This window comes from Patella vulgata, chromosome 8, assembly GCF_932274485.2.
Source record: "Patella vulgata chromosome 8, xgPatVulg1.2, whole genome shotgun sequence".
Lineage (NCBI taxonomy): Eukaryota > Metazoa > Mollusca > Gastropoda > Patellidae > Patella > Patella vulgata.
This window is the reverse complement of record NC_065886.2, coordinates 32,126,956-32,142,996: the sequence shown is the minus strand read 5'-3', so window position 1 is coordinate 32,142,996 and position 16,041 is coordinate 32,126,956.

Sequence of the window (16,041 nt, the reverse complement as noted above, 5' to 3'; positions counted from 1 at the left end):
AATTTGTAAGATAACATGATAATTTAAAACTGCTCCAACCATCCTGCATTGCGGAATATTATTGTGTTTCCATAAATGACGGGGGATTTGACGGCAGAATGGTTAGCGCGTGCGCGTTGTATCATAAGATATGTCATTGAATCAATTGGCGTTGTCTCTTTTCGCCGGTTGTACGTGACAAGGAGTAGGGTCGCCTGTCCAATCCGTGGGATTTTCCCTAGTTCCCCGGTTTCCTCCCATTGCTAAAGACCCCATATGTTAGTCCCGAAATGACCTAGTTTGTGTCGAGTGGACGTCGAGTGGACTTTAAACCCATGTCCCTCTCTCTCTCTCTCTCTCTCTCTCAATCAATGGCACTCAACTCGCACCCCCGTCTATCCCATCTCTGCATAGGTCTTCTTCGTCATCTAATTCTTCGTTCTAAATGTGGCAGTTGTCGATCGAACTAAGCTAGATTACGCCCTGTCTTAACCTATCTAATTCTGACGATAAATTTTTCTTCATCTGCGAATTGGCCTTGTTAACCTAGTCGGGCCGCCGGACCTATGCGTACACCCCCGCCCCTTCACATTCCGGATTTTGACAAAAACCTTTATAAATGTTTACGACATTACTACGTGTGAAACGTTATTATCTATTCGCTTGACTACAGATATGAAAATTTTGGCAATTCGTTGATATCCGTTGCCCTAGAAAACCGCCAGTGTAGACTAGGCTTAAGTGAAGGTTATCTATAATACAGCTTCGCGTGTCTCTATGCAAAAAAAACCATCGAGATATACAATTGTAAGAAATTGTATTTTATTACAAACCGAAATACACGAAGCCAATATATAACATTTTATAATTAGAATATACTAACACTTTGAGATCGTTCCTTTATCGCAAGAAAATATATGTACTGTTTGTTAAAAATAACACCAGATGAACTCAGACTTATTTACTTAGGGTTAATAAAGCAGGTTTTTTTGGAGCGAAGTGTTATATAACTGGGGTATATGAATATCGTTGATATGTGCAATTGAAAAAACGTTTTTTTCATGATAAATAACCAGATTAAATTCAGGTGCATGAGATGTGTACATTTATATAACGTATAAAAGGGTGTATAGCTCTAATTCGACATTATCGAGCGTGGTTTCCCCTAGTTATTCCGATGAGACGAAAACCGAGGTCACATGTACACATTAATGTGCACGTAAAATAACCCTTAACAGTTGGAATTCGAAATACGAATAGGCCGAAGTACCGCTTTGTGTCCGTCTTCATGAGCTCAGTCGATGCAGAAATGTAGGACGTTAAACCCCATTCTATTCAATATTATCCATAATATAAACAATAAACAATGAATGAGAATTCCTTTTTGTTCTATGTAAATCAATAATGATGTTGTTTTCTTGTCGTGAAAATACGGGTTTCTGATCTATCTATAAATAAAAAAAAATCAAAGATGTATGGGTGTGTGTGTGGGTGTGTGTTATGTTCGGCCATCACACTTCGTCGCCATGCTCCACCTCCACATATGTGGTATGTGGCGGTGTGGTATCAAATTAACCAGCATGACCCCGTGAATGTTTTTGGGTCATCCAATTTGGGCCCCGGGTGAATTAGGTACTGGGCGAATTTGGGCCTCGGTAAAATTTGGGAAGCGGGTGGATTGCGTCACTGGCGAATCTGGGCCCCGAAAAATTGGAGCCCCGGGCGAATTGGGCACCTCGCGAATCCAGGTATCCTGCTAGTATCCAATAATTCAGACACAATGGATATTTTAGATTCAGCTCTCGTCATATGTTCTCAATAGTCTCATTGGTAATGAGCAGACTTGATAAACAAAGCACTAAAGCAGGTCAATACGGAAGTAATTAAAATGGCTGATCCCCCGCAAAATACAGTAAATGAACAAAAAATATGGTAAATATGTAGAAGCAATTTGTAATGAGCAGACTTGATAAACAAAGCAGGTCAATACGATAGTAATTAAAATGTTTTATCCACAAAAAAAGATAGATAAAAATAGGGTAAATAATTATGTAGACGCAAACTATACTGCTATTCAGTTTGGATTGTTCATGTATTTCACCAAGAATAACTGATTAGATATTACAATAATAATTTAAAACTTGAATGTAGATCGGTTTACATATACACTCTTAGTACATTACTTTTGCGTTTTAGTCTATTTCTTCTGTCTTAATATGGCAAGGACAGTGTCTAGTTGTTCGGATTGGACGGAAAACGTGTACACATTTGCATGGACGTAAAAGAAGCTTGACATTTGGAATTAGTTATAAGAGTAGGCCGTTGTGCCGCTGTTGGAAAAAATGTCCGTCTTCTCCAACCCCATTTCATTTCCTGTTTTAAGCCCCACAGAATAGAGCCACACACCCTTTAAGTGTACACGTGTAAATATTTTAAATATGTCTTACCCTGGTGTAAATGATAATTATCTGACAGTTGATTTATTTACCTTATTCAAAAGTTAAATTGATATAAATACTGTTTATGGATATTATCTTTAATGCGTATTTAAATTGAATATTTGTCATCCAGGTGTGAATGCAAAAAAACTTAAAAAAAAAAACCAGTAAATCAAATGATTCGTCGACATTTGTGCTATTATTTACCTTATATACATATTTATTCAAGAATGCATCGTATGATATATTTAACGCCATTCTACAGAGAACTGTGTACTTTGAGAATAGATATCTGTCCTGAATGTCCGCCATATTTGAAAAATATAATGTACTGGTAAAGTATGCGGTCCTAAAATGGAAGCGGAATAAATACTTCTCAAAAGTTTCGAAATGTACTTAATCTTTTCGACTAAAATCCCCGAAATTGGAATTAAAATGCCAGTCAACTAGCCCCCTTGCCTGTTCTCAAGCCGAGCTGACTGTAGACGGACAGCGTAAGTTTCGTATGATTTAACTTTAGATCATATCGTGTGTAATATAGCACATATTATAAAATTGGTTGTGTTATTTGATCAAGCATGTATATTTAACTTTGGAGCATATCGTTTTAACACTGATTGTATTATTTATTAAATCTTAGATTGAATTTCTCATAAATGACTGTAAATTAAATCCTAGTGGTGTAGCATTGCATCTAGTAATCTGTCCCAGACTAATAAACTTGTTTGTTATAACTGATCGCAATGTTCGGGTCGAAGTTCTAAATCTTATAATCTACGCATAATTTCCATTTAGTTAATCTCGTCGACTGTGTAGGGGTGTGTGTGGTGACTGATGATTTTGCGAGGGCACAAAAGCCCAATATTTATACTGTTAGGAGGGGTTCTCTCGCCCAGGTGCCGATAAATTAAGCGTTGTATTGAACATGCTGATGTAGATTTGTCGCATATCAGAACCACGGCGTATGGTTGACACTAGTGATAAGCTTTACGATTATAATCATAGCAGTGGAAACCACATTTACAATTGATCGGGGAGGAGGGGGAGGAGGGGGAGGGGGGCGCCAAAACTCAAACCCGTGGAGCAGAGGACGCTATTGGCCATTGCGTTACGTTCACTTAATTTTTCCAGGAGGAAATCGACGAAAGAAGATGCCCATCAAATGATTCTACTTAAAATACTTATATTTGGCGTAGGCTTGTATACATCGTCTGCTAAGGAAGCTGAAACTCTGTAAGTTCTGAGCGGAGCTCAATCATTTTTGGACTGCTATTTACTTTTAGAGATTCGATTTAATGAGTGTCACTCCCGAAATGACCTAGTTTGTGACGAGTGGACGTTAAACTCCATACTCTCCCCCCTCTCTCGCTCTCTCTCTCTCTCTCTATCGGACAGTGTATACGATATATCTGTTCCATTTGTGATATCTTTTCAGCGTAATGTGATTTTGTCGCTGATCCATTAACCAGGAAGGCCCATGTTCGTCGATCCCAGTTCCTCAGGATTGTACACCAAGATTTCTACATGCCTTGGTGTAGGAAAGGTGTGGGGGTGCTGTCTAGGAAAAGTTGTAACATATCGAGGTACCATGTACACCATAGACATCTCGATAAGAATAAACAGCAGTTCCGTCGTCCGGGCAAAATGCCCCCCCCCCCCCGCCGACACACAGCGCCTTCGTTATCACGGTTGTACGTTATGAACGTCAGTATAGATGGCTGAGTCACGGTTCTAGAACTCTTCGCAAATCACACCTGTATTGACATACCTTACACTCGTCTTATCCACTCAAGACGGGTTGGATGAACGAATGGTCTGTCACTGAGTCAAGTGACATGGATTTAATTCCCAACTAGGGTCGCTTGTCCAACCTCGTGTGTATTCTGTGAGCCCTCCGGTTTTCTAGCACTGCTAAAGATCCCTACGAACGGGCGAATTATTGAAATAAAATAGAACATTATGTTAATCTCAGGACTAACATATGATTCAATTCTATTACATTAATTGTGCGTAGGGTTTTCTACGGAGAAAACCCACGAGGTTGAACAGACGACCCTACTCCTTGTCACGGTACGCCACTTGACTCAATGACAGACCACCCCAACCCCCCACAACCCGGAAGAAACACGTGCATTAAATAAAGAACAGATAATGGAAACTGTCAAAGAGAACATCGCCATTAGCTACTTGTGTAACAGATGATGGTCGTATAGCACCATTGTTTACGATAACGAAGCGATAATTGGTCGTGTTACCTGTAGTTGTCGATGAAATTGAACCCATTAATACCGATGATTTATTTGTTATTGTAGTGATTATTGTTGTATGAAATACCTGTAATTTATTATCGTTATTATTATTATAATTATGTGATTGTATAATAACGAGGTCGCTGTTTGTTATTATTGTAGATTGTCTTGTACCATTGTTACCCATAATCATACAAAATAACTGTTATTATATTTATAACAGGCTCATAGCAATTATAGATTTATCAAAATAGCAACAAAAACGTGGGTATTTTTTGTTTGATTGACTGAATGAATTACATTGTATGAATGGAAATAAAGCTAGATTCCTTTCAATCATAATACTCCAGTTATATTGATCATTATGTTTGAGATAGTGAAATAGATTACATTTACTTAAAGCTGGATTCCTTTGACTGCCTGGGTCTTTATAATTCAAGTAAATGAAATGAAATGAAAAGGGTTTAACGTCCCGCAGTTTTGCACCAACTAGGATAATGAATACGGGCATAGGCCTTGCAGTGTGCCACGAGGACAGTTTTGCAGACAGCAGAGTTACAACCTGCTCTTATTTCGGTTTTCAGCTGCCTATGTAAATTTATACGAAACAAGCCATTTACACACAGCGACCTTGACGAAAATTGAGTTGTCCTTATCAAATAGATTTAGCGGGGCCGGGGACCAGGGATCCGGATAAAACCTGCGAGGCTGGATATGCCACCCTACTGCCGGGAATCAAGACCATGCAACTGGACTTAATGACACACCTTGTGATCTAAAGCACCATTCGGCCACCCTATCCCCATCATCATTTTAATCAAGTTCTAACAGCAAATTAAAAGAGCGTGGGGCTTTAAGTAACAATAAAGTGACAGCAATCTATTATTGACATTTCATGGCAATTTACATCGATTTATATACTTTCGGTTAAATAAACAAACACCTTATCACGTGACACAAACTATTAACTGTTAACTCCGATTACTCGGATATAATAATATTATTTATATTAACATCCGGTCGCCCTTTAGAAAACATTGGATTAAATAATTCTCTGTTATTGTGACAGATTCCATTAGCATTATTTGGAGCAATTTATCAAAAACGAGAAACGAAAAATCATGAAAAAAATAAAATGATATAAGATTAGATGGTGAACTCATTCTTCCCTCTTCTTCCCGCGCAGTGTCCGGCAGTGGAGTAGACTTTCTCCAGAAACTACTAGGCACACTAAACGTGTTTAGGGTCGGGCTGTATAAACTTCCACCGGACAACCGTGCTTACTAATAAGCATGTATATCCATTTTTTTTAACTGTACATACACCCCTTGTGGTTTTTTAATCAGCTGTTTTCTGACATGCGCAAGAGTAATAAGGTTCTGGAAGTACCATGCGCTTTATATTAAAGAAGAAGAGTTTAACGTCCTACTGTTTTGCACTGACTGGACTAATAAAGACTACCACGAATACAAGACTTAATTTAAAGAGTCTGCACACAATTCATAAAACATTTTAATGAGAGATTTGTCAGTGCGCTGTGAGAGAATAATTGTGTTTTTGTTGGGGTTTTTTTTTTAAAAAAAAAAACCTTTTGATTTACGACCAAAAACCACCTGTCGTTATATGTGGGTTTGTCTGTTCTGTACTCAAAAGGCTAGTGTTGAGATATTGCCAATTCCATGTTCGCCTGTCGACAGAATTAGCCAGTATGTAAGCTAAAAATCTGTAAACAAGCCAACTTCCGCTTAATGTATCAAAACAGAAATGTAACCCTAGAGAGCTTGTATCATTAATACGTAGAACTTGTATCGTTATTTTCACCTAAATGAAATAGGGCTATCACCAACTTTTTTTATACAGGAGGGTGGGGAGTGGTAGGGGCCCCATACGTGGAATAACAGTCTGATTACTTGAGTAACTTTCCTGGCATGTGTGTAGGACTGCTCTTTACTTTGATGCCGTACAAATAGAAATCAATATTATTAATGAACAAAATCGGTCATTCAAATTATTATTTGTCATTCGAACAAAAATATAAGTCAATTTATGATTCTAATTTGACCGCATTCCTTGTGTTAAATAGTTCAACAATCTCCAGGAATTGTTAATGATGTAAGCCGATCAAAGATCAGTATGTTCATGATCTAAAGATTAATTACCATTAGACCAGAACAATTTAATTTTCTGTTGTTCTGGATCCTGATAATTCAATAGCCACTTTAATCACGTAAAAGATGTTTTGTTTCAAATCTCAAAACTTAAATATTTGGTACTAAAATCTTATGAACTGCACCACCTAGTACTTTAATTTATAAATAAGTCTTTTTTCCCGGTGAAATAAGAAGGACAATTTTAACAAGTGTTCCCGAAGAACAGAAAATAAAATTGTTGTAGCCTTAGGTATTTAAATTACAACTTGTTAGACTATGATTAGATATTATAGAAAACGGTATATATAAAATAATTGGTTGGTGACCTTGAATCGGAAGTGTCAACTCTGGATGATGTGCATACGTTATTAGCGTGCTATGAGGCATATTCTGTCCGGACAAAGGGTTTCTTTTACGTGGACCACCAACGACTTCAAGTAATTAGATGGTGACCTTCTGAAGATGGGCACACTTCACGTAATGTTTAACGTTCAACCAATTTTCATCGACATTTTAACGGTTCTTTTACGGCTTGAAGTAATTAGTTGGTGATCTTGAATCAGGAAATGAATACGATCAATGTGAGGTAAATTTTCCGAGGACAGCGGCTTTTTCGTCTACTCTTTGTGGTGTGCCTACTTGTCAAGATTTTTTTACATTCACGCCAACGACATAAATTAGTTAAGTAAACAGAAGGTGAAGGTCGGAGAAGGTGGTGGGCGGGATTAGAGATTATTATTGTTTTGTTGTCTTTAAAAAAACAAAAATATAATAGTAATTAGTTTGTGACCTTCAATCAGAAGTTTCAACTGTACATGAAATGTGTTTTAACGACATACAGAAGACGGGCACACGTCATGAAATGTTTAACATACGAGGGGAATGTTCTGTGGCGTTTTCGTCGACTCTTCGTCAAATTCCCGCATGTCACGACTTTAAGAGTTTAAACTGTAAATTAGAAGTAGGACAGCGGGGCGGGGGGGGGGGGGGGAACTGAGATTGTTGAAACATGGGTTTGATTTTATGATGCTAGAAACGACATGGGGTTTAACTGTTCTATACTAGCCGGGCTATTGACGATGGTCATCAGCTGTGGAGGGGATCCGTAATGTGATGTTTACAATACACCCTGGGCTACTAGACACATTTCCTTGTCATATGTGTGGCGTACACGTAAAAGAACCACATACAGTTGGATTTCGAAATAAGTATAGATTGCACCGCCGCTGCCCGAGCAAAATGTCCATCATAGCACATAGCACACTGTATGATATATTCCCGTATTCACTGGCACACCTGGCACAGTCGTTACAGCAAAGTAAGAAGTTAAACCCCATTTCATTTCAATTGTTAGGTCTAACAAATGATAATCTACAACTCAGCAACACGACTGAACATTTTCTTCTCTACATGTTATTACCCCATAGAGACAATAGTAAGACTACTATAACAGTTCCGTTTCAAAGTTTCATTTCAATCTTGAAACATAAAGAAGACAATGGCAACATTAGAATGGTGAATTATTGCTTCGGGGCTTAAAATTAATTTCGGCACAGGGTCACTTTAATTAAGAGAAGAAGCTGACGAATTGACGCTAGGGAAGAAAGAAAAGCACAATCTTCAAATCTGATTTAGTTTCAGATATAGATAAGTACCGTAGCTATAGTTTCACGAGAAATTCTTAATAGAAGAAGCTATCGAATAGACGCTAAGGAAGAAAGAAAGCACGATCCTCAAATCTGATTTAGTTTCAGATATAGATATGTACCGTACAGTGATAGTTTCACGAGAAATTCTTACTTCTGTCTCACAGCGGGATAAATATCACTTAACAATACGTAGTTGTCTCTAAGCTTTTAAATCTTATGACTGTTGTGGCGGCCTTTAGAGTACTTCTTCCTAGAGTTAGAGCCCCTGTGTAAGCCTGGATTAACCAATTGTATGTACTCTTATTTGCCTTGGTCATCTTTTGGCGGGACGATTCTATCAACTCCTCACATTTAGGTTATTATACGGATTTAGAAGAATTGGCTCTCATATTTCAATATTTGCTCAGACTGCGGTTTTTATAGAAGCTTAATGTGGTCATCTCTTTGTTTATTGTAATGCCAAGAATCGTCGCCATCTTGGAAATATTTTACCCCTTCGGGAACTAACAGACTAATATATGGTTCAATTTTATTTTAATAATTTCGCTTGTGCGTAGGTTCTTTAATTGTGGAAGGGAAACGGAGAACCCATAAGTTGGGCAGGGGTGGACCAACTCACTTGACTAAATGACAAACATTGTGATTTAACGCGCACCAGAAACAGACAAATGAGATGAATTAGTGTTCGCCCTGTTAACATCTACTGTTCCATCGTCCCAGTAATCCAGTCCCACAGGGGGTGGGGGTGCAGCGGGTGGATCTGTCATTGAGTCAACTGGCGTGGTTTCGATTCGCCCTCTGTACGTGACAAGGAGTAAGATCGCCTATCCAAACTCGTGGGTTTTCTCCGGGTCTTCCGGTTTCTCCGGAAATAAAATTGAACCATGTGTTAATCCCGCAATGAACTAGTTTGTGTCGAGAGGACTTTAAACCCCATTTGTCTCTCTCTTTTCAGTCTCACAGTAATAAGTCATCCAACAGTCGTTAAAACATACAGCAGCACGCCCCCCCCCCCCCGCCATGTCTTAAACCATCAAAGAAAAAGTGGAGGGAGGGAGAATCATCATCTCCATCATCACCGGGCGAATACCCAGCAACTCCAACCGAAAACCATATTTCAATTCCCAGAAGCACAAAACACCAGAAAGGTAGGAGGAAACGAAATGGGGTTTAACGTCCTACTGTTCTACATCAGCCGGGCCAATAAAGACTAGTATATGAAAAAAACGGCGTTACACCCCACTCGTGTTTCGAATTCTAACTGGCAAGTGTTTTTCTACTTGCAAACCAACGTGTACCTCTGTGTTCGTCCCATCCACACGCCAAGACTGTGTTCCTTCCTCAGACAACACAGGGATCGAACACCGGACCTCAAAGTTAGCGATCCAGCGCCTGACTCACTGAGCCAAGGTGGCTGCCTTATCTATCAATAAGTCTCCGCAAACCAAGACCTATCTATGATCAATCTTATCGCCAAACTACCAGCAAATATTCCAATAATTCATTTATTTATTTATTATGTAGGCAGTAAATAACAGATTATACATTTAATGGTTTATTTATGTATTTATGAATGACTGGTATGATAAGATACATGACTAATTTATCAAATGAGCCATTTTCTTATCTGTAACCGCTATATCTTCAATAATACAATGAACTTTATAAAGTACTAACCCAGTTAGAAGGACGAAACATGTTATTTATTTTTTATATAAATTTGTATTTATTTTTTTTTTTTTTTTAGGTTTTTATTTTATTTATTTTTTTTAAGTTTTTATTTTATTTTTTTATAGGTTTTTTATAGTACTTTTTAAAGTACTAACCCAGTTAGAAGGACGAAACATGTTATTTATTTTTATATACATGTACATTTTCTTTTTATTTTATGACCCAGTTAGAAGGACGAAGTATTTTTTTTTTAAATTCATTTTATTTTATTTCATTTAATTCCGCACAAAATCGTCGTTTGATTCTTGATGTGATTTCATGCTTAGCCATAAAAACGCCGTCAACAGAAATTCCGGATCGGAAAGCTTCAGAAGTCGTTTTTTTTTCCAATACTTTTAATTCAGTCTTCTGACATATTACATCTTCTCTAAGATGCATTATGTAAGATTTAGATAAAGAGCTGTTCGTTCTCGCTATAATAGTTTAAGGTATGTGATGTGAATTAATGTCTAAATAATAATTTCCCGTCTTCATTAAGCCAGTTGGAGCAGAACAGTAGGACGTCAAACCCCATTTCATTTCTAAAATATAATTTCATTACGTTTGAAGCTCGTACATAATGCATCTTCACATGACTGGTGTCACAGGGAACAGGACGGATAACAGAGCTGCTTGCGGTCATATATGACATTAACCTATGGTGTAAATGTCTTGTCTTGCACATGTGCGGTCTTTAAACAAAATACTTTTTTTCTCATGAGAAAAAAGAGTTAATTCAATATGATCTAACACTCCGATATAAGGTCATCTTAAGCTAGACAGCAATTTGTAGCAATTAAAATGAATTCATGATCGTATATTTCAATACCATACTGAGGTCTTTGAGTAAAATTCATTTTATTCTGACGATAATTCCTAATCTGGGGTCACCTGACGAATAAGGGCCGGTTACTCAAAACACAGTTATTTTAACAATCCGTTAAACTCTAACGATCGTTATCTTGATAACGTCGTTTGTTAATAGTCCGCCAAATTTCTGTTGCTGGAAAGTTAATTTCATTATCCGTTAACTAACGGACTAATTAAAGTTAATACTGTTTGATCATTGGCTGATTTTTAAATTCATAAATTCAATGTACATGTATAACAACTTCTTAGAAGTTAGTATTAACAAGAAACGAAAGAAAGAGGGACAACTGAGCAGTTTGAACACAAAACTTGAAAACACTATAAAAAAATCTCTAGAATACTATAGTATTTTCCTAGAAATTTTAGCATAAATCTGTAGGAACAATTATAGGATTTGCACTACAGAAACTGTAGAATATTTGGGGCTGTTATTTCCTACAGGCCGCCCAAATAAGTGGAATACTATAGAATTCAATACTATAAGAAATGGGATAACCCCCGCCCCCTCCAACCTTATAGAGTGTTCTATAGAATTCTATAGAAAACTACATTGGTAATCAATAGGCCTTTTTGCTAAGGGTATACTTCGACTGACAGCGGACGAATGGCATCGTTAAACCAGTAACGGAGCCCCACACCTTCGTTAAATATAACGGCCAGTTAACAACATGTCAAAGTTAACGTGGCTTCCAGCAACAGACTTTCTCTCCTTAAAAGTAAAGATAAGGATCCGTTAACTCCATGTTAACGTGTCGTTATAAGTTAGTAGAGCTTTAAGCAACCGGCCCCAGATTAGTAATTCATAGCTGTATTTTTTTTATCCATTTAACAAACTGGTCTTTTATCTTAAAGTTCCATTATATAAGATGTAGACAAAGAGCTGGTCGTTCTTGCTCAATAGTTCAAAAATAGATGACATGTGGGTCCGACTTTTCTACACAAATGTGTGCTTTAGAGATGCATTCTGCCCAGACATCTGTGTTATCACCCTTCACCAAGTGGCAAAGGTTCTATTTACGTTCACGGTTTTTCGTGCCACCCGAATGACTAGAGGCTGCTTTATGCCAGGCCCTCTGTTCAACACCATTGAACTTGGGACCCCCTGTTTACTGAGCCAGCGCCGTACAAACTGGGCCACCGTTGCTACTACTAAACGCTAGAAACGCTAAAAAGCTGAGCCAGCGCCTTACAATATGAGCCAGCGTCACACAAGCGGAGCCACCGTTGCTACCATTAAACGATAGAAACGCTACAAAGTTCTTTAAATTGAATTGAGAAAATTTTACAGATCTATCAACTTCTAACGAACATTCAGAGCCACGGTGGCTCAGTGAGTGAAACGTTGACTTGGTAACCTGAGGAAACCGAGTTCAATGCCTGCGTTGGCCAAGAAAGTCCATCGGGATTTTCCGCCATGGTTCCTCTTTGTCAGTGGTGCAGGACCGTATAGACGTTGAACCCCATTTCATCATTTCACAGAAGGTCATCCGGTTTGTCTAAACAAAATTCAGGGTTTCTGATAATATTTACCTTACGTTAGCTGGATAGGTTTACGACCATCAAAAATCAACTCATATTTAAAATCTTGAACACGCTGGAATGTGATACTTGAAATATGAAAGCTGTTATCTCTTGGGACATCGTTTTGTATATTTTATTACTACTAATCGATTTGTTTTGAAGCAATAAGTGCTTGATAGTTCATAGTTTGATCAAAGGCCGTCGTATTGACAACATTATTAACCCATGGGCACAGATAAACGATTGTCGTACTCGTGTACCAGCGTTTCATAACCACTAAGTACACCATTAATTGACGAGGTCCCAGTGAAAGCGGTTCACTAGTCCGTCACTATACATTAAATAGGGGCATCAAAATAACCAACAGGAGGGAGGGTGTCGAGGTCCAAGTGGGAGAGGTTCGCTGGTCCGCCACTATATAGAATACAATAAATAGGGGCATCAAAGTAACCAACAGGAGGGAGGGTGTCGAAGTCCCAGTGGAAGATGTTCACTGCTCCGTTACTATACAGAATACAACAAATACGGACATCAAAATAACCAACAGGAGGGGGGGGGGGCTGTGTCGAGGTCCAGTGAAAGATGTTCACTGGTCCGTCATTATACAGAATATATTGAATAGGGACATCAAAAGAACTAAAAGGAGGGAGGGTGTCGAGGTACCAGTGGAAGAGGTTCACTGGTCCGTCACTATACAGAATACACTAAATAGGAGCATTAAAAGAACCAACAGGAGGGGGGTTGGGGTGGCCTAGATTGTGGCCCTCCGAGGTCTAGTTGGTCGGCCACCTCTGGTTTGTGGTCGTGGTTTCCATCTCAGCTGTGGGCGTATGAGGCTTGAAGATAGGGGCGCCTTCTCAACCTAGTGGGTTTACTCTGAATTCCTCCAAACAAGATAACAAAAACAAGACAACTTGTCTGCGATATCATCCTCGGTGGAAGTGGACGTTAAACACTATAGAAGAAGATGAAGAAAAAGAACCAACAGGGCCTACTGAAGGTTTTAGACTTTTGTCAAGGTCAAATTAAATGAAGTGGGGCTTAGCGTCCTACTGTTTTGCACCGACTGAGCTAATAAAACCAGACGGACATGCGCCATACTGTGTGTTATGAGGGATATTGTGCCAGGACAGCGGCACTACGATCTCCCCTATATCGAATTCCGGCTATAAAGGGTTCTTTTACGTGCACGCCAATGTGTGCAGGGAACTTTGTCATGGTCAAAAGGTCAAGAGACGGTTAAACCAAAACAATAACCTAAACGCTATTCCTGGTACTAGTGAGCATTCTCTGGTCCCCTGGTACACAATCGGCAGCACGTTAAAGACCCCCTGGTAACTGAAAATCGAAATAAAAACAGTCTGTATTCTTCACATTAATAAGTGGCTCAGTGAGTACGGATTTGACTCGATAACAAAATTGGTGTTGGGCGCTAAAGTTCCGGTTGGGGCTCCCGCTTGATGCAGGGCAGACGGTCTGACAAGGATTGGCGTCTATTCGTTCCGACTGGATGAAAACCCGCAGTTGAAGTGTAAGCAAATACACTCGGGTTCAAGAGAAACACAAGTTCCCTAACACAACACTTCATGGTATATGTTCGTTTTTATTAACCCGCTTTGCGCAGAAAAATAAGCTCTTAAATTCCATTTTATTTCATTTCTCATCTCAGAAATAAGCTTAGACAAGACATTCGTCGCACAGAAGAACTTCAAAGAATGTTTGTGTGAGCTAATCAGTGAAGATTTTATTTCATTTCATTGTACACTAGTCACTCAAAAATAAGCTAAGACATGATATTTATCCCACAGTAGAACTCCAGAGAATGTTTATGTGAGCTAATCAAGGTAGATTGAATAAGTATCGAGGTTGGCCGATTGAATGACATCGGTCAGAGAATAAAGTTGATTACAGATAACGGTTAATATGGCGGTATAACTGGATTACTATGTGTGTCTAGACAACTTCGCTCGTTGAAATTGTGTAATCTTTATTTGCACAAGGACTAATTTATTTTAAGAAAGATTAAATCACGAGAAGTCCGTCATTATAAGTGGTGGGGAGCCCGTGGTACCTAACACTCCGGTATTAAGTCATCTCCAGCTAGACAACGATTTGTTGTGATTAAACATAATTCATGGTCGTATTTTGTCGTTTACCTATGCTTGGCGCGGAAGTTCCAGTCGGGGGTACCTAACACTCTGGTATTAAATCATCTCCAGCTAGACAACGATTTGTTGTGATTAAAATTAATTTATGGTCATATATTTCGTTCAACTATGATGGGCGCGGAAGTTCCGGTCTTGTTTCCCCCCTCGATGCAGGACGGAAGGTCTGCAAAGAACCGGCGGAGAGACGTTTCGATGAGATGACAACCCGTAGTCCTTTGTACACATTGGCGTAATGCAAAAGAACCCTTGACAGTTGGAATTCAATGATTAATAGGCAAAAACGTCAGGTTCCAGACAAATACAGTTTTGCTCAAGGCACACTTCGTGGTATATGTCCGTTTTCATTATTCCGGTCGATGCATAAATATAAGATCTTACATCCCATTATTCATGGTCGTATATTTTGTTCACCTATGTGTTAAAGATACATTATATAAGAGCGGAGTCCGCCTATTATAGGATTTTGCTTTGGCTTCAAACGACATATGAATTATTATTTAGCCATTTATTCACATGACAAGCCTATAATGAACTCTTCTCTAGACCATCGTGTGGTGCAGATGTAAGCAGATTTAAATATGATAGCCATTTAATGATTTAATTTAAAAATGGAGAAGCTGGGCTGTGTCTCGATTAACACGTAACATTGTTAGGATAATAAACAATGTAGGGCAAAACACCGAAAAGTGATAACGTCGCTCAGAATAAAGTAAATTGAGTGATATTTTCTATATATCAATTTTGAAATTATCTATTTTTGAACTATAGTAGCAAGAACGGCCAGCTCGTTATCTAAATCTTACATAATGCATCTTTAAGAAAGCATTTCCAATAACTTACGATGGTCCGAAAGTAAAATTTGTGTATCTCCGGATAAAAACAGGCAGTGTCATACATTGGATATCATCGCCTGGGGGGAAGTTTTCTCTCCATACCCCGTGTCCTTTCCAGCAATCCATAAGTATCTTACGTGCACGACAAGGTGTTCACGGGACCTCGGTTTGAGTCCCCTAGGAAATAGTAAATACCTGTCTGTCTTTGCAAGGCGCTCGGTCTAGCATCAACAGCGAAGGAGAAACGAGGTACATCCTCGGCCAACACCGGGATTAAACATCGGACCGCCTGGTTAGTAAGAAGGTGCCGTACCCACGATCAATGGACAAAATATATTGTCTACAAGAACTTGCAAGAACTACAAGATTAATTTTACGGGATGCTACCGCTGTAACATACATATTACCAGTTTCCCGAGGAGAATGTTACGTTTTGTTGTCATAAATAATGTCTACAAGAATTTGATCCACTGT